The sequence below is a fragment of the Hyaena hyaena genome, unplaced genomic scaffold, assembly GCF_003009895.1.
Source record: "Hyaena hyaena isolate Hyena2069 unplaced genomic scaffold, ASM300989v1 scaffold_1558, whole genome shotgun sequence".
Classification (NCBI taxonomy): domain Eukaryota; kingdom Metazoa; phylum Chordata; class Mammalia; order Carnivora; family Hyaenidae; genus Hyaena; species Hyaena hyaena.
In genome coordinates this window covers 112,881-138,631 of record NW_024082182.1, presented here as the reverse complement: position 1 = coordinate 138,631, position 25,751 = coordinate 112,881, and positions in this window count along the sequence as shown.

The window sequence follows — 25,751 nt, the reverse complement described above, 5'->3', positions numbered from 1 at the left end:
CTGTTTTCCTTGGATTTCAGAAATGTGCCAAAACTCAATTGCTTTGGTGGGAGGAGGATACAGGAAGATATTTTAAAAACCTAGAATTCTGAAAAAAAAAAATAAATAAAATAAAATAAAAACCTAGAATTCTGGTGGGAAAAAACTATGAAAAATGACCCTTGTGAGCTCCTACTCACACGGAGGAGTGATGCTTCTCTGATGCTGCAGTATCTTTCTCCCCAGCATTCCTGCCTGTGTCTTCCTTATTACTTTGAAATGCCTCATCCAGTCTGTCAATGGCTCTTGCCTTTTATAGGATATGTTGAGTCCTGTGGACCAGGCCTGGGCTACGTGTGTAGCTGACAGTCATTTTTGCTTTACATAGAAACACAGCCTGAAAGTTTTATTCTCCTTATAAAAAATTAAAGCTCAGAGAGTCATCTGCTATAACTTATACATTTTTACAGTTTGGTATACAAATGTTCTGAAATCAGATGTATCAACTTTGCAGCTAGTTCTAAAAGAAAAATGTTTCAGGTAGAAACCCAAGTTGCCATCCAGGGGTGACATGTACTCCCTGGTAAATGTTATTGCCTACGAACATTAGTTTGAGGTTTAAATAGGCACAAAAAAGATGATTACGTGTTTAAGAGAGCATTACATGCCTGTTTTCATTTTGTGAGTTGTTCTCAAATTATGTAATGGCATTAAAATTGAAGCCAACCTATGGAAGGCTGTGGCTACTTATTAAAAGTGGTTGAAACATCTTTGCCTTTGTGTGATGTGTTTAACCTAGTATGTCTGCTATTATATAGCATAAGAAACGGCTATTCCCTTCCCAAACATTCAGCAGCAAAGAGGGGAAAAAAATAGGATATATTCTAGGGTAGATGTTTTTTGTAAAACTGTGGTCTCTGAATGTAAGTTTCATTATCATTCTACTGTCACATAGTCTTTTTTTTTTTAATTTATTATTTCTAGGAGAGAGAGAGAGAGACAGCGTGAGCAGGGGAGGGTCAGAGAGAGAGGGAGTCACAGACTGAAACAGGCTCCAGGCTCCGAGCTGGCAGTCAGCACAGAGCCCGACGCGGGGCTCGAACCCACGAACGTGAGATCATGACCTAAGCGAAAGTCGGATGCTCAACCGATTAAGCCACCCAGGCGCCCCTCTACTGTCACATAGTCTTAACAGACGTTTGATGGATACATGGAAGGTAAGAGGAAGGTAAGTTACCTTTTCTTGGAATTTTAACAGGTGTACAATGAAGTATTCATTTAAATACTTTAATCAACAATATCTGTTGATGTTCTCTATGGCTGCAGCACAAACTATTCTTTGTGCCAAGTATGTGTCTTTATGACGGAAATTAGTTTACTAGGGGTTCTGTTTCCTTAGGGGCTCTGGACAAGTTGCAGAGTTCAACTGTATGCTCTTAGAGAGGAGAAAATACAAAAGGAGGTTAAAAGAATGAGAAAAGGAAGAAAGTATGAGAATATACATTTAAGAGTTAATCTTAGAAAATAAGTAAAATCACCTCCAAATTTCTATTGTCAATTTTGGTGTTTTCTCTAAGTTTCTCCAGCAGACGTGTGGACTTCCTGATGAGGTATTTTGAGTAGCCATAGCTGCGTAGCTGGTCATGTCGCCAGAATACTGTATTGGGTACTCCCACTGGAGTAAAGAAGCCCACACCTGGACTTACTCAATGCATCATTTTCTTGCCTCTAATGTTCTTATGCGTCAAAATACAGACAGCAGAAAGTGGCAATGGTAGGATGTTAATTTCAAACAGCCTTTTCCCGTGCGGAAAGACTGGCAGAAAAAGAGAGGTTTTTTGAAAAGAAATGCTTTAAAAAAATAAAGGATAAATCACAAACAGGACATGCCATAGGTGATATAGGGAGAAGGTTTAAGTCCAAGATTTAGACAGAAGAACCAGCATAGTATTCAATATAGAAAGTCTGTTTGGGAATAATGACCTTAAGCAGACGGATTCCTGGGCAGGGCAGGAATCCTGTGCAATATGGACTCCTTATAGCAAATGCCTGGTTATAGCCATTATGAGCTCCTACCACAGAAAGGAAGAGGGGGTGGTGGAGATGGAGAGCCTACTGTTGTATCAGATCCAAACTATTGTGGCAGGGCACCTGGGTGGCTCGGTGGGTTAAGTGTCTGACTTTGGCTCAGGTCATGATCTCATAGCTCATGAGTTCGAGCCCCACATTGGGCTTCCTACTATCAGTGGAGCCTGCTTCAGATCCTCTGTCCCCTCCCCTCTCTCTGCCCTCCCCACTCTCCCTCTCAAAAATAAATAAGAATCAAAAAAGAAAAAAGGTCATGGCAATCCAGTTTAGTTGGTGAAGAAACTTTGGACAAGCTAAAATCAGGGATTTTTAATTTTTCAAAAGGGAGAAAAGCAAAGAGTCGAGAATTTCTATCTGGGGAGAAAGAATTTAGAATAGCAGAAATGATTAATCCCACAAATGCCAGATAGTTACATTCAAATTGGCATTTTGGTACATTGCTGGTGACAATTACAAACTAGTGTGATTCTCTCAAAAGCAATATGGCAACACGAAGCAAGAACTGTAGAGGCAGTCATAGCCCTTAACCCAGGAATCTCACTCCAGGGAATGTGTCCTAAGGAAATAATTCCACAGAAGCAAAACATCCACATGCAAGAAAATATTCATTGTAGCAGCTTTATAATAACAGCTGCAAAAAGTCTCTGAGAAACAAAATATATATAAAACAGTTGTGAAATTGTTTAGTAAATTACAGAGCATTAAGCCTATGGAATATTATTCAGCCATTAAAATTATAATTATGAAGACCATGAATAACAAGGAGAAATGTTAATATGATGTTAAGGGGAAAAAGTGGAATTAAAACACTATTTACATTATTATCGCATCTGTTTAAAAATATGTATGGGAGTGGAAAGAAAATTTGCAAAACAATATAGTTATGTTTGTTTGGTGGTCTTATGGTTTATTTTCTGTTCCAAAATTGTGTTTAATAAGTGATAAATATATTGTAATAAAGTATAGTGGAGCAAGAACTGGTCAAGGAGGATAAAAATAGTGAATAATGAGGCAAAGAGGCTAAAGAAAGCAATGCTCTCTGATGCCTGTGGAAATTTTGTTCCTGCAATGGAACTGTTCTTCTTTAACACTTTTTTCATGTCTTTATTTTATTTTTTTAAGAGATGAGACGGAGAGTGAGTGGGGGAGGGGCAGAGAGAGAGGGAAACACAGAATCTGAAGCAGGACCCAGGCTCTGAACTGTCAGCATAGACCCTGACATGGGGCTTGAGCCCATGGGTTGTGAGATCATGACCTGAGCCGAAGTCGGACGCTTAACCAACTGTGCCACCCAGGCGCCCCTCAATGGAGCTGTTCTAAGCCTTGGGTTTAAGTATGTAGTTTTGTTTCCATGATTATCAATTACAGACATGGAGTGCAAGCAAACTGACAAAACCACTAACTTATTGGAAATAGATCTGCGGATCCCTTATTCCACATCTCCAGTAACTATTGCTGTTGTCCACTTCCACCACAACTCACCCCCATGTGTTTAATATATACACCTGAATACACAATATGTATATATCTTCGTGTCTGTGTCTGTTTGCTTTTGCCTTTTAAAAGTTATGGACTATTTTATACATACAGAAAAGTGTATGAAACCTTTAAGTGCAATTTACTAGATAGTTATGAAGTGAACCCTTGTATAATGACCATCTAGATTAGCAACAGGAGAGTTTCCAGTACCTTAGAAACCCCCATTTGTGGGTCTTTCTCTCAGCCACAAGTTGCAGCCATGGTCAGGAAGCACGACCCTACTTTTTTGGGATAATCATCCCCTGGTTTTGCTTGCCTTTTCTCATGGGTCCCAGGTGCACTGAATTGTATTAGTCATAATTCTTAGTTCATGGCACACTATTGTAATAGGTCTATGCATAGACTGCTATTTTCATTCCCTTTCATAATAATATAATGAAGCATATGAATTCATCACCTAACCTAAGAACTAGGACATTATCACTAGCTTACAGCTTCGCAAGTGTTCTTCAAGTATCCCATTCCACTGCTTCTTTCTCAGAGGTACCCAGGATCCTGAATTGTGTATTATTCTTCCCCTGTTCTTTATTAGATATAGTTTTAACATCTGTAAATGTATCTTCAGACAATATATGTTTAATTTTGTCTAGTTTGAATTTCTATGAATGAATATATGAATCACATATATTCTTCAGTGACTTGATTCTTTCACTAAAATTATGTTTCTAAGATTCATCTTTGTTGATGTGTTTATCTCAAGTTTATTTATTCTCACCTTTAAGTAGCATTTGGTTGTATGTATATACCGCAATTTATGTTTCAATTTAATGTTGATAGACATTTGTGCTTCCAGTTTTTAAAATTATAAACCATGCTGCTATGAACAATTTGAACATGTCTCTGGATACACATAAATAAGACTTTCTCTAGGTTATATTCTGGAGCTACAGCAAATGCACATTTCAATAGGGTATTAAAATCAATATTTAACCAAAATGGAAGCCAAGCATAAATGCCATCCTCATAAAATAAATTCTATTGGATAAAAGTAAAACTTGAAATTTTGGATCAAATTGTAATTATCATAATTTAAACAGTAAAATTTTTAGTGACCAAGTTATTCTTTTAATTTTTTTAATGTTTTTATTATTTGTTTTTGATAGAGAGAGGCAGAGGATGAACGGGGAAGAGGCAGAGAGAGGAAGGTACAGAATCAACTTTTACACTTAATCTTAGCCAAAAGGCTGAGAAACAATCAAACTGTTGTTTTGTTTTTTTTTTAAGACTAATTGAGATGGCTGGCTGGCTTGGTCAGTAGAGCATGTGACTCTGCATCTCAGGGTTGTGAGTTCAAGCCCCACATTATGCACAAAAATTATTTAAAAATGAAATCTTTAAAGAAAAGATTAATATAATTAAGAAACCTGTGCATTAGAGTGAAGAACCAAAAAAGAAATGACACAAACTATATAAAGAATGTAAAAATGTAGAAGCTGCAGACATTAAAGAGATAATAAAATATTAATTTATAGGCAGTTTCATGGCAATAAGTTAGAAAATATAAAGAGGTTATATTCTATTAAACTGTAAGGTATAATATAAAAATAAATATAATAGATTGTATTCTATAATAAGTTCTATTCACCATTCCAACTCAAAAGAAACAGGAAACCTGATAGAGCAATAAACATTAAAGAAATTGATTAGTAGTCAAAATTCTTCCCACACTGTAAACTCGAGGACCAGGTGGCTTCACTGGCAAATTTCATTAAGCATTTAAGGAAAAGTTACTTCCAATATTCAACAAATGATTCAAGAGGCACACAAAGGAAGAAATGCTTCCAAAATGACCTTTTGAGACCAACTTAATCTTGACACTAAGAACTGGAAAAGATTATTCAAGAAAGGAAAAATGTTGCTTATAAACATAGATGCAAAACTGTAAAATATATTAAATTGAATCCAGCAGTAATATAAGGGACATCATAATATATTATGGCCATTTGGGGCTTAATCCAAGAATTAGAGATTGATTAAACATTAGAAAAATCAGTGAGTATAATTTATCATGTCAAACAGATGAAAGGAGAAAACTAACGTGATTATCTCCATAGATACAGAAAAATTCTTTACCAAAACATCTACTTATGATTAAAACTCTAAGCAAACTATGGAAGTTTCTTAACCCATAGAGGTATATGCAACAATTTTCATTAAACCTCTTGTGGAAAGTGAAATGTTGAAATCTTTGCCTTTGGAATCTGTGAAAGACAACTGTTTCTCGTCTTTCCTTCTTTTAGTATTTGTTGGAGATCCCAGCCACAACAATAAGGCAAGAAAAATAAATGAAAGGAATTATAAAGAATTAGATGTCATTTTTTCAGCTAGGATAATGAGCATTACTAGCATTCATATTATTTTACATTAAGTGTATAATTTTTTCTATCAGTTGTTGAACCTCATCATTATTTTCTACTAAGAAAAAAAAAACACGATGCCAAATAAAATCTGACACTGCCTTAACAGTAGTCCTGCATAGTTCTGCATACTGTATGAATTTGTTTTTATTTGTTTAGAGGGACTTGTCAATTTCTCCAGTCTTTCCAGAGTTTGGGGAAATTTTTCCTTCAGTGTTATTGCTTGATGTATGGTAGATAATTATTTTGCATTTGCTGTGGTAACAACCTATCACACATCTTTATCTACATATGGGAACTTTTCTTTCTTTTCTTTTATTTCTGAATAGTTCTCAGTTCTTGTTTTGCAAGTAAATATGATATTTTGATTATTCCTCCCATAATGATTATTTACTTTATTATTGTCTAGTTTATGCTCAGTTGCTCTGTTTCTGGGCCTTTCTGTGTATTCATTAACTTTTCTTCCCAAAACTTAATAATAGTGTAATTGTTTTAAAGACATTTTATCTGACAGTTATTTTCAGCACATGTATTACTAACTCTATACACTATTCAACCGAAATGAGGACCATGGCTATGACCACGTTCACTCATGCATAGCCGATGATGACTACTACCTAGAAAATTGTGATTATAAATTAGATTATAAGATTCATTTCAGTTTCAGAGATGTATATTTAGTATATAAAATGATGCACTTTGGAGTTGCTTAAATATAAGACAGTTTAGCTGGTTTTCAGGATACGAGATCAATATAGGAGAAAGATTGCATTTCTTTAGCAGCAAGAGCTAGAACACCTAATTAGTTGGGTTGGAGTTGCTGAGTTGTTGCCCCATGTAAGACAATACAAGATGGAGGGAGGAGCACCATAAGAAAGCTTTTCCCCACCTCTCTGCTCCTCTTCCACCTTAGGTTCTTCCTTTCCTCCTTTCCACCCCAACGCACACACTGGGACCCAACTACCTTCTGTTCCTCCAGAGGCTTCCTGCATTGCATTTGTAGTGCTTTGACACTGGAATCTTTCTATGGATTCTGGAGCACTCCAGGATCAGACTTGGATAATGGAATCACATCTGGATAAGTTGTCCATCTAATAACATCAGTTTAGACTTTTCCAAGCCTCTTTGAATCTCTCATATTTAACATGTGTGTATTTTTATTTCTTTTGAGAAACAAGAGTATAAGTGGGGTTAAGTCATTCAGTGTTTCTGTAGAACAAAGGAAACCCCATATGATCCCTTTCTGTGTCACCATTTGAATTTTCACACGTATGTACCAAAATAAGTACTCCTTATCAAACCCTGCCATTTAGAATAATTAATTTTACTAAATGAGCAGAGTTTGTTATTAGGACTCTCAATGATCTGATAAGAGCTTTAGCATGTACTAAGTAGTTAGAGTGACAGATCTTGTAGCTATTTTCTTTAGTTGTGTAAATTCTTGTGACATCTCAAACCTAAAAAGAATTTGAGCAGAAAAGACACCCTTTTCTATAACTACTCTATACTCAATCCTTTCAGAAAACTTTCAAGAGTTGATGGGCCAGTTTTATCTTGCACTGAGTAGACTATAATGATAGTAACTTTATGACTGGCAAATTTTTCACAACTTCTTTTTTTTTTTTAATTTTTTTAATGTTTTATTTATTTCTAGGAGAGAGAGAGAGAGAGAGACAGCGTGAGCAGGGGAGGGTCAGAGAGAGAGGGAGTCACAGACTGAAACAGGCTCCAGGCTCTGAGTTAGCAGTCAGCACAGAGCCCGACTCGGGGCTCGAACCCACGAACCGCGAGATCATGACCTAAGTGAAAGCCGGACGCTTAACCGACTAAGCCACCCAGGCGCCCCACACAACTTCTATTTTTGGTAGTTGACTATTTTATAAAACATGGCACCACCAAAAGATCACCTGCCTAATGAGAGAGGTAAGGAAGCTGTTTGCAGACATGTGGATACTTCTCTTTTCCCTCCTTCTCCAATTATTTCTGCAGTCATTGTAGTCATTCTCCCTGGGCGATGCCTTTGACTTCATCAGGTAATATGCTTCTCTTTGTTAATCACACAATATGGCTTTCTTATCGACCCTACCTCTGCTGTGCTCTTTTATTTTTTTTTCCCATCTTGACCATTGTGTTGTGAGTAAACGAGCAAAATAAGATACGTTTACTGAATTGCCTTGGAAGAAAGTGATTGTCAAAATAATACCACCCTACTCCATATATCTCTTCCCCAAGTGACACAGCTGACTGCTATATTGACAACAACAAATGTTCGCTTTTGGGAATGTTGCAAAGCCAATATAGCCAGGGAAGAGGAAAAGAAATGTCATTCAGTTTTTGTTGTAGCAATCAAATTATATCTAAAGTCTTACTACAAAATTTATATTACAGATACGTGAAAGCCACCTGAACACTTTTGTAGAGTTTTTAGGATGGACACAACTGTGTTAAATATATTAAGTCTATTTTTGCCTTTATAGGAAAGTTGCTGGGACTAATAAACTATAAACCACTCTCAGGTCAATTTTACAGTTATTTCCTTTATTCTATTTTGTGACCAGGCTTATTATGGAGGAGAACTGACAGTGGAATAATTCCATCCTAGATGTCTGTTTTGCCCTGTAACCCTTGGCAAGTTGTTTTCCTGATCTGTCTGCCTAGAAAAGTGGCCGAATTCTCAAAGAGTTATTTAGCATTTACTGCTTCATAAAGATATCTAAGTTCTTCTCACTATTTATAGCAGGACTCCCTTCACTATAATGTCAAGAAGATGTTAAGAATGTGACATCTGAGTTCAGTTCTTATTTATTTATGGAAAGTACTTACCTCTCTGAGTCTCAGTTTTCTCATCTGTAAAGTGGGAATAATAAATGTACTTACCTCATAGGGATTAAATGAGAAAATGCATGCAATCATGTAGTACAGAGAGAATGAGAGTAAATACTCAACAAATGTTAGCTTACTATTGTTCCTAACATGAGGGCAAATGATCAGCGGGGTGAATGTGTGCATAGGAGTGGTTATGATATAAGGGGTATAACTTGATTAACACTACATGGTTCTGGTAAGTATGGTTCACTAACACTATGGTTCTGATACCATGAACCATATTATTAAAAGTGCTTCTATTGGCATGCCTGGGTGGCTCAGTCAGTTAAGCATCTGTGAGTTCAAGCCCCGCATGGGGCTCTATTCTATCAGCATGGAGCCTGCTTCAGATCCCCTTTCCCCCTCTCTCTTTGCCCCTCCCCTACTCCATGCATCACACACACACACTCTCTCTCAAAAATAAATAAACATTTAAAAAGGGGCTTCTATTGTTCTTACCAAAAGATGAAATTTGCTCCACATCATAGAAGATTTCCAAAAGAACATAGAGCTGAAATGGCTTGGATAAAGTTACAGTGCTAACCCATAGACTGTAAAAATTATTTTCAGCTTCAGAAGGAAATAAAAGTTAATGCAATGAATGGAAGTGAAATAAAATAACCTTGAAAGTGATGATTAGCTGATGAATAGATGATTAGAAAACTCTTTAAAAATAAAATGTGACCTAGATCAAAGCTTTGGGCTAATATTTGAGTACTTAGGAAATACTAGCTATCTTACAAAAGAACTTTCAGCTTACCACTGAAACCCCAACATGAACAAGCAAGCAAGCAAACAAAAAGAAAAAAAGCCAAACAAACCAGTAGATGCTCAACGGTTGTACAAGAAGTTAAAATATTTTACCATTTCCCTATCCGTCTTTATTAATATAACTTCCCAAAGTAACACAATCCATTGCATCTGATAGAATAGGTAAGCCCAGACCCAAGGATGTGACATATCCCAAAATGTCAAGCAATAAACGGAGGGCATTTGTTTTATGACCATGAACATCACAGGCAAGGGGTGCTAACAATCCCATAACCTCTGACAGAGGTGTCTCTCATTTGATGAAAAAGCCTTACAAATTTAACATGATAAGAGATAAATCAAAGCTCTTGAAAAAACCATTAAGTCTTAAGTGTTAATTTCCTTAGTGAAATCTTCACTCGATCACCTTGTTATACATGAATCATGGCACTAAAGTGAAAAAGCAGTGCTCAGAGGCATTTGAGGGCTTAGCTTTATGTCGCCCAGCCTAGGTCAGGTCCTCAAACTTCTAGTAAAATCTACCAGTTTTGGAGTGCCTATTTAGAAGATCTAAAAATGGAATGGAAGGTTGGGGAGGGGGATATCTGAGCAAATAAAAAATGGAGACATATTTCACAGAGATCTCATTGACTTTTAGAAACACTTTGAACAATAGCCATGGCCACTGGGGTGCTGTAATGACATGCCCCATTATAAAATGTAACACTAAGTAAACGTAGGAGTGGAAATTTAACAATTGAACATTTAATGGCTGCAATTATGGCAAAAGAATAATGAACCTATTAGACAGGAGAACTGGCAATTACTCTACAGCTTATTGGAATACAGCTGTGAAAGAGTAATACAGCAGCATACTTAAGAATGGTTATTAAAAGAGGATAATGCATTCTGTTTACAGTGACAGAAGCAATTTTTCTTTTGAAATGAAATGGGGCTTTTTGGCTATCAGACATATGAACTCAGATATGATGAATCCTACTATTTAAAGGTAATGCATTTTCAGATATGCCTCTCTTGCTATAAATGATGCCTCTACTAGGATCGTAAGGGGGAGGCTTTTTTGGTGAAAGAAATGGAAGAAGATGTCAAAATGGACTTATAAACACTAAATAAATCACCTGGAGAAAAGTGGGCTAAATTTTAAATGATCCAAATAGCTGCAATAAATGAAACAACTACAAGTTCAGAGATGAGGGTTGTCAAGAGAAGGTGTTCAGAACAATTACATGATCTATGAAATCATCATTTTGGTGTCCAGGAGTGATGGATGGGTCCCATTAAATTTTCAAATGTATACACTTCTAAGTACAATTTATATGGCCCTCTCCAGTTTCAGATATACCCTTCCAACTGTAGTTATCAGAACCCTGGGAGTCAGCCAAACACCAGGCTGGCTGAAAACAATAATCTAGACAGAGGGTCAGGCAATGAAGTGCAGGTGAAACATAGGAAAAACGTCCTAAGTGCATTTGACAAAACAGAGAGAAGGCTCGGTGCCTTCAAGATCTAGACACCTGCTGGAGACTGGTTTTGAAGATCCATTCTTGTAACAAGGTGTTATTTATGGCCATTTTCAAGTAGATTGGAGGAATACAAGATAGAAGTCTCAAGTTTACAGAATGCTGGATATTCAGAGACCTTTGGAAGAAGTCCTCTGATCTATCCCTCTGTAGCTGGCAGGACTGTACTTAAGGCATCTGAAACAGAGAGAATCTTCCATTTTATTCTTCACTGAGGGAAGTCTCACTCAGTGTTTATGACAATGAGAACAACTGTGTACCTTCCCCTTTGTGGGGAAGGTTTGCTTGAAACTCAAGCTCAGATCCTCTTTCCTGTTATTCTCCATAATTTTATAGGACAGGATTAAAGCAAAGTGAACCAGGTCTTGAACTTCAATTTCCCTGGAAAACAGTGGTGTGCACATGCCTACCCACTTCAGTCTGCATTTTGCAACAATCTGGTCTCACCCCCAGAGCTTCAAGCCTGCTGTGCTCAGTGTGCCTTAGATAACACGCTTATGTGGAAAGGACTGTTTGTAATGGTGTACTCTGTCTGGTCTAGGACCATTTTGATGTCTGACATATGTAAAAAGAACAAAGTAAATTATCTTTTGACCCAGAAGGATGTTGCTTAGGGCAGGGAATGAATGTGAAGTTATAAAACAACAAGATTTTTTTAATTTACATTTCCAGGGCCCTTAACATATTTTTTAGGATCTAATGGAATCTGTAGATAATCATCCCAGAAAGATGTACATACATGCCAGTTTTGCATCAAATTTCAGTGCTAAAAACCTAGTAGGAAGTTTACAGTATACAAGAAGTGGCTGGCCAGTATCAACCTTCCCAGATAAAGCTCATGCAACTGCCATAGCTCAAACATCTGATTTAATGAGGCCAATGATAGTGATGAAATTAAATCCATATAATTAAAAAAAACGGCTATAGCTAAATAGTTTTCTCAGCCTCCTTACCAAGTCAGATTCGAGCTGGTTTGGATTTCACCTTCCCTTCCTTCCCATGTTTACTCTGGTAGAGGAGTGATGGAGAACAAATGACTAGTGTATGGACAAGAGGATTTTAGACGGCCAGCCCCTGAGCAGTGGACATTGACTATTAGCGTTGAGTTAGGGAAGAGATGAAAGATTCGAAAATGGTTTTGCTCATATTTCCCCACCAACTCTGGCCTCGCCTCTGAACCAAACTGTTCCCACTTTAAGTTCAAGATGATGGAAAGGAGTAAGAGCCCCTCCTTCCTAGGGGGCAATAAAAAAGGACCAAAAAGGACAGACCCTCTGCAGAATTTCCACAGCGAACTCCAGGGTCTGACCTGCTCTACTTGGTTCAGCAGCTGCCCTCCTCTTGCCCACACCTCTTGGCTTTGCATTCTGGCTTCTCCTTGGACTTCGGGTCTGGTCTCAAAATCAAAATCATGCTTCCCTGTTTACTTCCTGACCTGGTTTGCTCTTAGATTTTGTTCACTTTAAACAGTCGTTAGTGTTTCCTTGCGTGAACACCCCTTTTTTGGTATGCAGCTGCCCAACTAATCTCCACCTCCCAGACTCTGAACCCCAGACTGAGGGCCGGAGAGTGGTCCTGATCTCCTGCTCCTTGAAACTACTCTGCTGTCTCTGGGTACAAGCAGTGGAAAAAAAGGAAGGACTGTGATTGTTAAGGTGGTGTACAAGGTAGTGGGGAAGGGGTGGGTACTTGGTTGGTGTGTGCACAGAAAGTCCTCAACTTAGACTTCTGATTTCTCTCATCTAATCACACAGACAGGTTAGAAAGGTTAGAAACGCACGTTAGAAAGACAGCATCCTTCTTGCAATTTTAGGCTTGTGCACCATTTCATATCACAGGGCCTATTGTGCAGTGAAGTGATTCTTTTAAAGTATCATAATTATCTTATGAATTGTGCAATTATACTGCTTTGTGTGTCTGTTCAAATTGTCAGTTTATTAAATAAGAACATTTAATATGCAGTCCTGATTTGTTAGTTCTTTATTTTTATATACTTGGAGCCTCAAAAAAGAAATTAAAAACAGAGTGAATATCCCAGACCCCTATTTCTGAAGTAGCCTAGAATTCTATATATTTGTGAGTAGTTTTGGGGAAAGCAAAGACAGGATAGGATGGGGGAAAGAAAAATGGGAAAAAAGAGAAAGTGAGGAATTACAGGGCCTCCAGTTTAGGTACAGAACAGATTTCCTCTGTCTTTCTGCCTAATCCCTTTGTTATCCCCTTCCCCTCTCCCCATGGAAATGGAAATGCTCTCTTCCCTTGTGCTCTCTATTGCCTCATTGTGTGCTAATGAATATATGCAAACTAAAATATGCAGAGGACGGGGTGTGGCTTCCTTGAGAGTATTCAATACAGTTTTATTAGATGTTAAAATACAAAGAGCCAAAATTCCCTGATTCTGTGATTTCCCATGGGAGGGCCACCATAAACATTGGTTATAATGAATTGAAGTGAGTAGGTTTTCATGCACTTTCAAGTTCCTCTCCAAATATCCATAACACATCAATGAATAGCTTTCTCTACAGGTATCCCATTGATCTTTGAGTACTGAATTGGTCTCCATTGCTCATGACTTATCTGATCAACTATATGCATTGTATGCACAAGAGAAATGTTTGACTATTTGAAAGACCTGCATTTCCAGCCCCAGCTCCACCTTTAACTAGCTGTGTGATCTTGAATCAGCCACTTTACCCTTCTGAGCTCTGGTTCTTTCTCTGAAAATAAAGACATTGAATTATGACAGTGTATTTTCCAAATCTAAATGCTTGTGATTCGGTGATTTTACTTATCATTCAATATGATGCTGTTTATGCTATACGACACAAAAACTCAATCCTATGTATTTTGTTGTCTGAGTACACTATACCAATATTTCTGAAGCAGATTAATTTTTCTATTCATGCATACAACTGGAGCCCTTGTTTTTCTGAATACATCAGCAGCTTATTTCCACTTGGCATGTCAATACAGAGGTAATAGGAACTTGGTCTGAGGGATGTTTGAAGAAGTAAGGCTTGTGATTATTAAGGAATTTATGCAAATTTCTCAGCCAAGCTCAGTCTGTCCCAGAATGCCATGATGAGATTTTAAAAAGTGACGCCAGCCCTAGCCTACCTCTGGAGATTATGATTACATGTTTAGACACATTTTATCATATCACAGTGGGAGCTGGTTGAAAGCGCCAACCAACTGTGCTTTCTTGCGCTAGAAATTTCAGCCTGCAGAAACAGGGACAACCTGTTTTCTTTAGGAAGTGCATTTAGCTGATTAGAAAATACAGAAATAAAGCTAAAGGCTGGCAAACGAGGCACTCAGAAAGGTGATTAATAAGAAAGAGGAAATTATGCAGCGCAACATATCTTTATGAATGTGTACTCCCTGTAGCTAATATCAGAGGCAAATATTTTGGATTTTGAATGGCTCATAAATGCAGCTATCAACAGAGGGAGAGGAGCATAATTATTAAAGAATTCATATATTGCTTAAAGAATAAATATAACTCGGGGCGCCTGGGTGACTCAGTCAGTTAAGCATCCGACTTCGGCTCAGGTCATGATCTGATGGTTTGTGGGTTCGAGCTCCAGGTCGGCCTCTGTGCTGACAGCTAGCTCAGGGCCTGGAGCCTGTTTCAGATTCTGCGTCTCCCTCTCTCTGACCCTCCTCTGTTCTCTCTCTCTCTCTCTCTCTCTCCCTCAGAAATAAATAAAACATTAAAAATTTTTAAAAAAGAATAAACATAACTCTTTCTTATTAAATAGCGAAGTTTATTGATTATTGACAGAAAAACTAAAAACACAGTAAGGGAAAGTCTTCAGAGGAAACCTGCCCAGTCCATGCCACTCCAGGTCATGTGTCTTTCACAAAAAAGAGAAGTAGAGAATCCTGCTTTGTTGGTATTGCAGCATCATCTTTTCAGTGTTTTCTTTGCTAGCATTCAATGTTCATAATGAAGAAACCAGCTGTTTACAACCAAGGTACCTTTTCTTGGCTTTCTTCATCTTTAGCAGACTTTGAGAGAAGAACATATTTCTTTTACAAACACAATACGAAAAATCCTGCACTAGGAATAGCTTTACCCTCTCGAATCTAACAAATTGATGCACGGTCTTTATTTTGTTCTCATTTACTCTCCCTATAGCATATCATTGCATATATCACTGCTGGTGTATTAATAATATTTAATGATAATTATGTTAGCAACATTAATAGAGCATTTTAATTCTCTTTCCCAATTAAATCAATTCCCTTGTGCTAAAGAGAAATCATTAGTAATTCCACATTGACTCACAAAATTTTCCAATTATTTTAATGTTGAATTTTCAGACTTCCACAGAGATGTGGTAAATAAACAAGGCCCTTACATGTGATAATTAAAGCCTTCCGTTTCAGCTCCTACATGTGGAATTGGAAGAATAAGCTGGTGAGGTATTTGAAGGGGATGGGGATGTGTACCCTTATTTGCCAATATCAACAAGAAGCTTCCTCAGTAATATACGAGTGGGGTTGGGATTGTATTTCTCCTATTGGTTTCTTTTCTAACATTTCAATGAATCATGTTTATTCTTTACTGTTTTCCTTTGTCTCAACATAGAGCACAGTCTTTGGTGTTTATAAGGAGAGTGCTCATTAAATAAAACCCTAAATCTAGTTGGATTAATGCAATCAATGTTTTCTTACTCATGACACAGTCAAGTGTGAGTCATGTGGCAATCCTGCATAGTTCTTATCCATGCTACGTCCTGGGGGCCAAAATATTTCCAACTTGCAAGTGAGGAATCTTAGAATCTTTTGCTTTTAGCTTCCTGGTTGGAAGCGAGAAAGAGTGTGTGTGGAGAAGACATATTCTCTTATCTGCCTCAGATTAGAAAGTATGCAGACTTCCTTTAATTTTCTGCCAGCAGGAATTAGTCACATGCCCCCACCTACTTATATGGGGGCAGAGAAATACAGTGAATCACAATGATGTTTTGTGAGTACCAGCACTCTCAGCCATATCTTTAAAAAACTTATAATTATTTCTATTGGGAAGGGGGAAAAGCAAAATTCAAGGTGTAACTAAGCAAAACAAAGAAATTGCCCATTCTCCTAAGAGTGTATTACTTTTTGGATTAACAAATTCGCGACACTCAGTAATATCAATAATTCTGACCTTAATAATGCTGGGTATTTCCACTTTGGCAAAGGCTTTTATAATACTATATACTCAGAAACATTTACAGCTTCTGACCTATACCAGTTGCTCAAGAAATATTTGTTGGATTCATGAACGCATACCAATTCAGTTCAAGTCTTTAATGACCTTGCATCCCATCACTGACTGGCTCATGAGGCCTCTGGCAAATATAACTTTGGTTACAAACTCTCTTTGCCACAATTTATAAAGAGCATCAGGCAGCAATGAGCAGTTACCTTCTTCCTTCTTTGGCTCTGCCCTGCCAACTGGTGAATATGGAACTGCTTTGGAGGTATTCTTTAGGGAGAAAGAAAAGACATATAGTTGTTCCCTCAGTTCTCCTTTTTCTTTTTGTAACTAGCTCTTCTGATATTGATTAGGATAATCAGTCGATTAGGCTGTTACAGATAAACCCTAACATGTTTGAAGTATCAGTTTATGCCTTACTCAGGGCACTCAGTGCAGACGCTCCTGGACAGGCAGGCTCTTTTCCAAGTTAGTTTATGGTGACTGAGGACCTTTCCATCTCAAGGCTCCATGGCTTTCTGCTTGTGTCCTTCAGGTTACAGTGTAGGGTCTTCTCCACTCAAGTCTGCCTGAAGGAGAATGCATCACAGATTCTACCTGAGAGGTTTTTTATGGCAGTTTTCTTAATAGGCCTGGAAGATTTTTTATTTAATTTTTGAAGTGTATTTATTTATTTTGATAGGGAGAAAGAGGCGGGGAGTTGTAGAGAGAGAGGGGAAGAGAGAGAATCCTAAGTAGGCTCTGCACTGTCAGTCCAGAGCCTAACGCAGGCCTTGAATTCATAAACCATGAGATCATGACCTGAGCCCAAACCAAGAGTCAGACACTTCACTGACTGAGCCACGCTGTGTGGCTGGCATGGAGATTCCCACCTATATTCCATGGACTGATCAGTCCTATGACCTATGACCAAGCAGGACTGGGAAGGGGTTTTGAGTTAACATTCTTGGAGAAAAACAGGCAGTATCTGTCACAATAATCAACACAGATTGAACAGTGTTGGTGTTCATAACTTAGATATGAATTTCCAGGAAACATGAGATACTTATGTTAACAGGACTTAAAAATTTTACTCAGACTACACTCAGATATATATTTTATCTATTAGCTAGTCACTCTTTTTCACAAGCTGCTATCCACTGGGTAATGGAAAAAAGAAAAGAAACTAGATTTTAGCTTAAGCTCATGCTACAACAGAAGCCTTCTTATCTCATGTTCTTATTATCAATATTTGGTTGGTTACTAGAAAAAAGCTTAGTAAGGCAGGAAATCGTAAAAAAATAGATTCATAAATGTATTAAGTATTTTAACTTAAAACATATAAATGCACATTGTTTTGCCTAGCTCATAATATAAGTGCAGGCTTTCATCTATGTGTGGATGTATTGATTAAAGTGAAATTTTTCTTACATAAACTACCTCCTCTATGCGTTTTCTGTAATTTTCAGTTTTAATTTTCTGAAAAAGGAATAAACTTCTAATTCCCTCTATTGTTTTTTTAATGTTTTTTCATTTTTGAGAGATAGAGAGGCACAGAGTGCAAGCACGGGAAGGGTAGAGAGAGAGAGGGAGACAGGGAGACACAGAATCTGAAGCAGGTCTATCAGTACAGATGGTGACATGGGTCTCGAACTCATGAACTGTGAGATCATGACCTGTGCTGATGTTGGACACTTAACCAACTGAGCCACCTGGGTGCCCCTAACTCCCTCTGTTTTTTACAGTTGTCTCTCCTGTACTAATGTGATAATCATTTTTTAAAAAAAAATACCAAGATTTTCCAAGCCTTCAGATTCCCTTCTTTCTCTTATGGTGAAACACATCAAACAAACGAAAATGTGTATCTACAGTTAAAAAATATACCTACCGCTCAGTTTTCAAAATAGAACATTATTGTCCACCTATAGAAGCCCTGCTGTGTTCCCCTCCCTGACACACTTTCCTTCTGAGGTTAAGCTTACCTAAAATTTAAACCATTTCCTTTGCTTCTTACATAGTTTGATAGACATATATATGCTCCTAGAAATATATGCTATTTTATTTGCCTATCTTTTATACTTTATATACATGTAATTATACAGAATATCAATGACTTAGTTCTTTCAATCAAAATTATTCTTTTGAAAACCATCCATGTTAATGTATACTTCCACTATTCATTCATTTTTAAAATGGAGATGGATTTGACACACAACATCACATGCATTTAAGGTGGACAAGATACTGATTTCATACATTTACATTGCAGTATGACACTGTTAGAGAACACTAGCTATCTCCTCTGTGATGTCACATAGTTAATGTTTCTTCTAGTGCTGAAAACAGTAAAGATCTAGTTTCTTAGCATATTTAATGTTTATAATGCAGTTGGATTGTCTATAATCACTATACGGTGTGTTAGGTCTCTAGGACTTATTTGTCCACTAGTTGCAAATAGGTTGCATATACGTACCTTAAACAAGATTTCTCCCATTTACCCTTCTCCTAGTGCCTGGCAACCATCATTTTACTCTCTGCTTTTAGGAGGTTTTTGGTTTGTTTGTTTGTTTGTTTGTTTTAGATTCTACATATAAGAGATATCAGACAATATTTATCCTTCCTTGTCAGACTTAACTCACGGAGCATAGTGCTCACTTACTTTAACTGCTGGGTATTACACCATATTTTGAATATGTCACAGTTTACCCATTCTATAGTGTTGTTAGAGAGTGGATAATTTGTGGGTTTTGCTACTGTGAAAAGTCTTGTACATGTCTCCTTATACACATAGACAAAACTCCCTCCGGTGTACCTAGGAGTGGAGATAGTGGTGGTAGGTAACAGATATGTTCACATTCATTGAAAGTGCCAATCTGTTTTCCAAATAGGTTGTACCAGTTTAGTCTTACTAGCTGTGTGTGACAGGTCTCATTGTTCCACAGAATAATCAGTGCCTGATATTTTCTTACTGTTTGTTTGGACACTAATCAATTGTGGGATAAGTGTAGTAAGCATCTTTCGCCAGGTTATGGATTCTTAGGCCTCTCTTCATTGTGCCTTTTAGTGTGAACAGGAGTTTAAAAAATTCCACACAATTAAATGTATTGTGTTTTAGTTTATAAACTGATCTTATGTCTTATTTAAGAAATGTTTACTATTCCAAGGTCATAAAGGAATCCTCTTATATTCTGTTTTAAAAGTTTTAAAATTTTTCTTTCACAGGTAAATACTTAAACTATCTGCAATTGATTTTTGTGTCTGTGTAAGGATCCAATTTCATTTTTTGTTCAGTGAAGAATCAATTGTTCTAGTGCCTTTTATTAAACAATGTGTCATTGCCCCTGTCCTACACTAATCTGCAATGCCAATTTTCTCATACCTCATGTTTCCACATCAAATAGGGTTATTTCTAGACTCCTGCTATTCTATTGGGCTATTTACCATTGAGACAATTCAAAGCTGATAATTATAGCTTTATAAAGAAACTGTTTTATTACCTTATGAGGAAATGTTCCCTAATTTCCCTTATGGAAAACAGGCAGCTTTATGGTATTGATTTCTCGTATCCATGATCATGGTACAGTTCTCCTTTTTTTTTTTTTTAATGTTTTATTTATTTCTAGGAGAGAGAGAGAGACAGCTTGAGCAGGGGAGGGTCAGAGAGAGAGGGAGTCACAGACCGAAACAGGCTCCAGGCTCTGAGCTGGCAGTCAACACAGAGCCCGACGCGGGGCTCGAACCCATGAACCGTGAGATCATGACCTAAGCGAAAGTCGGACGCTTAACCGACTAAGCCACCCAGGCGCCCCGTACAGTTCTCCATTTATTTACATATTTTAATGTCTTTCAGTAGGAGTTAATAATTTTATTCTCAAAAGTCTTTTATATCTTTTCTTAAATGCATTATTGGATAGTTTATATATTTCTTAGGATATTATAAAAGTATATTTAATGTATTATTTTCTTTGTTTTAAAGTTTATTTATTTATTTATTATTTTTTTTTAAATATTTTTATTTATTTCTAGGAGACAGAGAGAGAGAGACAGTGTGAGCAGGGGAGGGTCAGAGAGAGAGGGAGTCACAGACTGAAACAGGCTCCAGGCTCTGAGCTGGCAGTCAGCACAGAGTCCGATGCGGGGCTCGAACCCACGAACCGTGAGATCATGACCTAAGCGAAAGTCGGACGCTTAACCGACTAAGCCACCCAGGCACCCCTAAAGTTTATTTATTTTTGAGAGAGAGAGCAAGTAGGAGAGGGGCAGAAAGACAGGGAGACTGAGAGAGAGAGTGAGAGAGAGAGAAAGAGAGAGAATCCCAAGCAGGCTCTACACTATCAGCACAGAGCCTGATGCAGGGCTCAAACTCATGAACCACAGATCATGACCTGAGCAAAAGTCAGGAGTCAGATGCTTAACCAGCTGAGCCACCCAGGTGCCCTTAATGTTATGTTTTCTAATATAACATTTTTAGGTGCTGTGTAGAAATGCTAGACACATTAATAACTCAGTAGGATCTTTTGAGCATCTATGTACATGGTAAAATATAATTGTCAAAAAATGTCAATTTTGTCTCTTGCTTTGTTGAAATTCATTAAATGCTTTTACTATAGTGTTGAAGTGATCATATGTATCCTCTTCTGTCTGTTAATGTAATGAATTATATTTATTGGCTTTCCAACATTAAGCCGATCTTGAATTTCTGGGATAAACACAACTTGGTCATTAAAATGTCTACGTCTGGATTTGGTTGGCCAAATAGCACGTTTGCCTTTATGTTCATAAGAGACATTGGACTGTCATTCTTCCCTTCCATGTGGTCATTGTCAGATCTCGTATCTACATTGTGTCAGCCTCAACAAATACTAAAAAGAATGTATTTTCTTCTCTACTCTAGGAATAGTTTGTATAAGATAGAATTATTTTGAATATTTGATAGAATGCCAGCAAACCCAGCAAAAATAAATTCTGGGTTGGTTTCACAGAGAGTTATATGACTATTCAATTTTCTTATTTATTTGTGAATTGGGGCATCTGGATGGGTCAGTCAGTTAAGTGTCCAACTTCGGCTCAGGTCATGATCTTGCAGTTCTTGAGTTTGAGTCCCGCGTTGGGTGCTATGCTGACAGCTTAGAGCCTGGAGCCTGCTTCCGATTCGGTCTCCCTCTCTCTGTGCCCCTCCCTCACTCGCACTCTGACTCTCTCAAAAATAAATAAACATTAAAAGATTAGTTGTAAATCAACTTTGGTAAGTTAGGGTTGTTTAGAAATTTCCCTATCTTATCTCAGCTTTCAGCTTTTTTTGGTATGAAGTTGATCTTAAAATTGTTTTTTACTCTTCATCTCCACTCTATGTGTAGTTATCCTGCCTGGTGCCTTCTTAGAATTATTAATTTGTGACCTTTTTTCTTCTGATTATTCTACCCATAGTTTTGCCTGTTTTGTAGTAAGTTATCTTTTTTAAAGAATCAGTATTTGATTTGTTCATACTCTTTATAGTAGCTTTTTTCTCCTCCATTTCATTGATTTTCTCCATCTGCTATTTTAAGGTTTATCTGGTGTTGTGTTTCTGACTAAATAGGTTGAATACTTATCTCACTAATTTTTAGCTGTTCTTTCTTTCTTTTTTAGTTGTTTCTTACTTTTAGGCTAAAAATTCTCCTCTAAGTAACACATTAGCTGCATACCACAAGTTCTGATAAATACTCCTTCAACTACTGTTCAGTTATAAGTATTTCTTAATTTCCATTGTGATTTTTTTTTCTTTTTTTAGTATTTATTTATTTATTTAGGCAGGAGGAAGGGAAGGGAATCCCAGAGTATCTGTCAGTGCAGAGCCCAATCAGGCCTGGAACTCACGACCCAGGAGATCATGACCTGAGCTGAAATCAAGAGTCAAATGCTTAACCAAATGAGGCACCCAGAGACCCCACACTGTGACTTTTTCCCCCAGGAGTTTTTTAAATTGATTTTAAACTTCCAAAAATTTAGGGTTTAAGGGTTTTTTTTTGTTATTAATTTTTTAACACTATGCATTGTGATTAGAAAATAAGCTATGATTGGTACTAGTCCTTTGAAGTTTATTGAGGTTCTCTTTATGGCCCTGCACATCATTAAGTTTTATGAATATGCCATATGTACCAGAGAAGAATGTGTGTTTTGTAGTTTTGGGATACAATGTTCCTACCAGCCCTAAATTATTCATTGTGCTGGTTAAATTTCATCTATCCTTATTCAATTTTGGCTGCTTATTCTACCAATTATTGAGAGCCTATGTTATGTACCCCATTTTGATAGTGGATTTTCAATATCCAATTTTAAGGTAATGATAGACTTTCAAAAATTTTTGAGTAAGCAGGTGCATATATGAGTCTGGAGTTCAGGGAAGTCCAAATTCAGAATGCAAATCTAGGAATTCTGGCATGGAGATGATATTTTGGGCAGAGATCACACAAAGACTGAAAGTAAGAAAGAAGATTAGAAATCTAAGGATTGAGCCATGGAGCACTCTAGTGTTTATGGGCTGTGGAGATGAGAAGGAACAGACAGAATGACTGAAGAAAAGAAAGAAGCTAGTGACTAGGAAATAAACCCAAAAAGAGTGATATGCTGAAAGCCAAGTGAAGAAAGTTTTTCAAGGAGTGTGGACAGATTAACTCTGTCCGGTCTTGCTGAATGGCCAACTAAGGTGAGGACTAAGAATTAAACAACAGACCCAAAGCATCTTGTAGCTGTGTATCTCGGTCAAGGGGGGAGCAGAAGTCCATGTTTGAGTGTTGCCACTCAGGGTGCTGGCTCCTGTCTTGGCCATCAAGGAACCAAAGGGAAGGGGAATCACTTAGGCTCTTCCTCTCTGCCAAGCATCCACCTTTTACTCTGATTGGACTGCCTACATTCTGGTTTGCACAAACCTCTTTCAGTTTCCTGTAAAAAGAGTGAGATAAGAGTACTTGTGCCCTCAGAGTTCCCATCCATAGTCCAGAGCCCTTGTTCATCCTCTCAGGGTAGAGCTTACAACACAATGCTGTCACTGCCAACCCCTCTCCTTTTTCTGGTGCTTGTGCCCAGATTTCCTTGCATCTAGAAGACATAGGGTTTTTCTCATTACCTCCATCGTATTATTTTACTCCTTTTTCCAGTCTTAATGGTACAGAAGAGGTATTCTTCTCTATCCTGGTACAGAAACCTGTGGTGAACTAGGAGCTGAAGAAGTTTGCCAAATGTTTAATGTTTGATAATTAATAGTCCATCATGTTTAGCATGTCAGAAAGTGGAAATTCCTATCTCCCTCTTCCCTCCTACATGTGCTCACACACATACACCCAAACTGGTTTGTGACTCTGTCTTGGAGGAAGGTGGTTATGAGGGAGGCCTCATGAGGAGGTTAAAAATAATGGTTAAATGAAGTAGTCATATTATTGGAAGCTTTGGGAATATCAGCATAAAAAGTTCTCAGTTCTAAACATCAGGACTGTGCCTAGAAGGGTCTTCAGATAACTCCATCAGTGCAAGGAAGGATTAGGGAAATATGGCTCTGAGACTTGGGTTAGAGGCCCCTTTCCTGCATCCTGCACTTTGAGGGACCCAACTCTGGCCCTTTTCTGTCTATATCCCCTCACTGGGGTAGAGAGCCAGAGGCAAAGGAACAGGCCCACCAAAAACCTGTACCTCGCCCAACCCCAACTTCTAGGCCACATTCTTGGGATCAATGATTCATGACTCAAGTCCATCACTAAGACATATGCAGATTTCTTCCAGAATCTGTTCTCCCAAGAGTGGACGACACCTCAACTAAATATCCTTCCAGGCCCTGGGTGGGCCAAAGGGTGGTTGTGTGTGTGTGTGTGTGCGCACGTGCATGCGTGTTGGTGATGGGGGTTGATTATAATGGAGCTCGGCAAGGACAGTAGTGTCCAGATATGTTTGAAAGTTCCACAAATGTAGGAGGTGAGATAGAATTGGGGTGGAAAGAGTGGGCAATGGATTTTTCCATACCACTAGATTCCAGTCTAGAACTTGGAAGATTCCAGGAACTCTTAAACTCAAAACTGATCTTCCAGGTTGCTATGAAGGTGTATTAATCAAGGGAGGAAGATAGAACAGTTTTCATTTTGTTAGATTGATTTAGAAATTGTAAATGTTTAAACATATTGTATGTGCTCTGGGTCCTATAGATTTAGAGAGAATGTAGGTGGTGGTATGAGTGTAAAATAATGTCATAAAACAATGTATGTACATTTAAAATAAAGTCATAAAAATGGTTTATGTGTCTCTTTTAGTACAACACAGCATCTTGCAGTCCTTCCCAAAAGAGCATCCTGGCAATACCCTGACTGTGAAATCCCTGATCAGATTGGCTTCCTCATTCCCATGAAATTCCCCTCCAACTTCCCTCCGCAGGCTATGCACCTTTCCTACCCTCCTGTATTTCTCTTGTCCTCTAACTGATCTGAACTGTGGCATCTTACCAGCTCCCTTGTGCTCTGCATATGGTAGAAATCTACTTGTCTTTCCAGTCATAACACAAAGACTAACCATGATGATTTCTAATCATCTCTTTACATTTCTCTTGCGCCTAGTAGCATTTGAGCCCCTGAGGTCAGGAAGAATACCTGATGCATCCTTGTGTCTCAAGGCCTCCACCAGAATCCTGCACATGCAAGGCATTCACTGAATGTCTTTGGGATAAATGAATAAATTCCTCAAGTCTTATAGCATACGTATCTAGCATGATATGTTTATTTCTGGATGGTATGCTGAATATGTCAGCAGTTTCCCGTCTGTATTCTCTTTCTTACCAACTGATTTAAAATTCTAAAAAGAATCCTGGAGTTATCTTTCTATGAATCTTTCAGAGTAACTAGCATAGTTGTGAGATCACAGTTGGTTCCTGATAACATCTCGTTAAGTTGATTAGAGAAAAAAGGATGTGAAAAAAATGATTTAGAATAAAAAACTGAGACAGGTATTCTAACATGATAGTAAGAATGCGCTATGTCTGCACATGTGTTTTGGTAAGTGTGGGGTGGGGAAGGAGAGAAACATTGGAGAAGATTGAAAATTATCTCAAGATCCTATAGTGAGAATTTCATTTCTATCTTTCCCCCGATCACTGTTCTTATTTTTAGGATTCAAAGTAATCTTTGAGGCGATCCCCACTGTCACTGCACTCTTCCCTCGTAGTGCAGGTTGTCACAATCCTTGACAGTTGCATATTTCTATCTAGTTTATACAACTTGCAAATACCTTCCTAAACATCATTCTGTCTTGAAAAAAAAAAAAAAAAAGATGCTAGTGGTTTTGACTTTGTATCATCCCCTAGACCAATAATAGAGCTTTAAAAACCCCTTCGACTAATTCACATTGGTCTCTGGAATGCTTTTTTCTGAACATTAGCACAGCAGTGAATTAATTTCATCATGACTTTAATTAAGTTTTTTTTAAAAAAAAAAA